Genomic DNA, 2,900 nt, shown 5'->3' with positions numbered 1-2,900 from the left:
GTGGTTTGTCTCTGCCGCTTCCGGTTGTCAGTTCCATCTGTCTGCTGTAGTGGCCGGTATATTGGGTCCAGGTCGATGTGCTTATTGATTGAATCTGTGGATGAGTGCCATGCTGTTTGGCTGTTCTCTGTTTGGCTTGTCCTATAATAGTAGCGTTGTCCCAGTCGAACTCATGTTGCTTGTCATCTGAGTGTGTGGCTACTAAGGATAGCTGGTCATGTCGTTTCGTGGCTAGTTGGTGTTCATGGATGCAGATCGTTAACTGTCTTCCTGTTTATCCTATGTAGTGTTTTGTGCAGTCCTTGCATGGGATTTTGTACACTACGTTGATTTTGCTCATGCTGGGTATCGGGTCCTTCGTCCTGGTGAATTGTTGTCTGAGAGTGGCTGTTGGTTTGTGTGCTATTATGAGTCCTAGTGGTCGCAGTAGTCTGGCTGTCAGTTCAGAAATGTTTTTATGTATTTATCCTATCTACACCCCTCATAATTTTGTAAACCTCTATAAGGTCAACCCTCACCCTCCGACGCTCCAGGGAAAACAGCCCCAGCCTGTTCAGCCCCTCCCCATAGCTCAAATCCTCCAACCCTCACAACATCCTTGTGAATCTTTTCTGAACCCTTTCAAGTTTCACAACACCTTTCCGATAGGAAGGAGACCAGAATTGCACGCAATATTCCAACATTGGCCTAACCAATGTCCTGTACAGTGGCAAAATGACCTCCCAACTCCTGTATTTAATACTCTGACCAAGAAAAGAAAGCATACCAAATGCCTTCTTCACTATCCTATCTACCTGTGACTCCACTTTTAAGGAGCTATGAACTTGCCCTCCAAGGTCTCTTTGTTCAGCAACACTCTCTAGGACCTTACCATTAAGTGTATCAGTCCTGCTAAGATTTGCTTTCCCAAAATGCAGCGAACTAAACTCCATCTGCCACTTCTCGGCCCATTGGCCCATCTGATCAAGATCCTGTTGTAATCTGAGGTAACCTTCTTCGCTGTCCACTATACCTACAATTTGGCGTCATCTGCAAACTTACTAACTGTACCTCTTTTGCTTGCATCCAAATCATTTATGTAAATGACAAAAAGTAGAGGACCCAGCACCAATCCTTGTGGCACTCCACTGCTCACAGGCATCCAGTCTGAAAAACAACCCTCCACCACCACCGTCTGTGTTCTACCTTTGAGCCAGTTCCATATCCAAATGGCTAGTTCTCTCTGTATTCCGTGAAGCTAACCTTGCTGACCAGTCTCCGATGGGGAACTTTGTCGAACGCCTTACTGAAGTCCAGATAGATCACGTCTACTGCTCTGGCCTCACCAATCCTTTTTGTTACTTCTTCAAAAACTCAATCAAGTTTGTGAAACATGATTTCCCATGCACAAAGCCATGTTCCCTAATCAGTCCTTGCCTTTCCAAATACATGTACATCCTGTCCCTCAGGATTCTCTCGAACAACTTACCCACCACCAACATCAGGCTCACTGGTCTATAGTTCCCTGGCTTGTCCTTACCACCCTTCTTAAACAATGGCACCACGTTTGCCAACCTCCAGATGGAGGCCATTCAGCCCTTCGAGTTTGCTCTGCCATTTATCATGATCATGGTTGATCATCCAACTCAATAGCCTAATCCTGCTTTTTCCCCATAACCTTAGATCCCATTTACCCCAAATGCTATATCCAGCCACCTCTTGCATATGTTCAATGGTTTGCCATCAACTACTTCCTGTGGTAATGTGGTAATGAATTCCACAGGCTTACCACTCTTTGGGTGAAGAAATGTCTCCTCGTCTCCGACCTAAATGGTCTACCCAGAATCCTCAGATTTTATATCCTGGTTCTGGACACACCCACCATCAGGGATATCCTCCCTGCACCTACCCTGCCCAGTCTTGTAAGAATTTGATAAGTCTCTATGAGATCCCCCCTCACTCATCTGAATTCCAGTGAAAACAATCCTAACCTCGTCAATCTCTCCTCATACATCAGTCCATCATAAGACCATAAGATAAAGAATTAGACCATTTGGCCAATTGAGTTAGTTCTGTTATTTGATCATGGCTGATATGTTTCTCAAACCCATTGTCCTGCCTTCTCCCCATAACCTTTGATCCCCTTACTAATCAAGAACCTATCTATCTCTGTCTTAAAGTCACTCAATGACTTGTCCTCCACAGCCTTCTGGAGTAATGAGTTCCACAGCTTAACCACCATCTGAAGAAATTCAACCTCATCTCAGAGTGATGGTTGTCCCTTCACTCTGAGGCTGTGCCCTCAGGTCCTGGCCTCTCCGACCAGTGGAAACATCTTCTCTACCTCCACTCTATCTAGGCCTCTCAATATTCTGTAAATTTCAATGAGATCCTACCTAATCCTTCTAAAGTCCATCGACTACAGAACCAGAGTCCTCAACGACTCCTTATATAACAAGCTCGTCGTTCCTGGGATCATTCTTGTAAATCTCCTCTGGACCCCTTCAACATTAGCACATCTTTCCTCAGATAGGGGGTCTAAAACTGCTCATAATGTTCCAAATGCAGTCTGTCCAGAGCCTTATACAGCCTCAGTAGTTCATCTCTACGCTCGTATTTTAGCCCTCTTGAAATTAATGCTAATATTGCACAGTCTTTCCTATTGTAATAGGTGAGTGGGGGAGGGGATGAAGGTGATAGGTCAGGGAGGACGGTGGAGTGGATAGGTGGAAAAGAAGATAGGCAGGTAGGACAAGTCTTGGGGACAGTGCTGAGCTGGAAGTTTGGAACTAGGGTGAGGTGGAGGAAGGGGAAATGAGGAAACTGTTGAAGTCCACATTGATGCCCTGGGGTTGAAGTGTTCCGAGGCGGAAGATGAGGCGTTCTTCCCCCAGGCGTCTGGTGGTGAGGGAGCGGAGGTG

The sequence above is a fragment of the Chiloscyllium plagiosum genome, chromosome 9 (genome assembly GCF_004010195.1).
Source record: "Chiloscyllium plagiosum isolate BGI_BamShark_2017 chromosome 9, ASM401019v2, whole genome shotgun sequence".
Classification (NCBI taxonomy): domain Eukaryota; kingdom Metazoa; phylum Chordata; class Chondrichthyes; order Orectolobiformes; family Hemiscylliidae; genus Chiloscyllium; species Chiloscyllium plagiosum.
The sequence above is the reverse complement of the archived record's forward strand: the minus strand, read 5'-3'. Positions refer to the sequence as shown.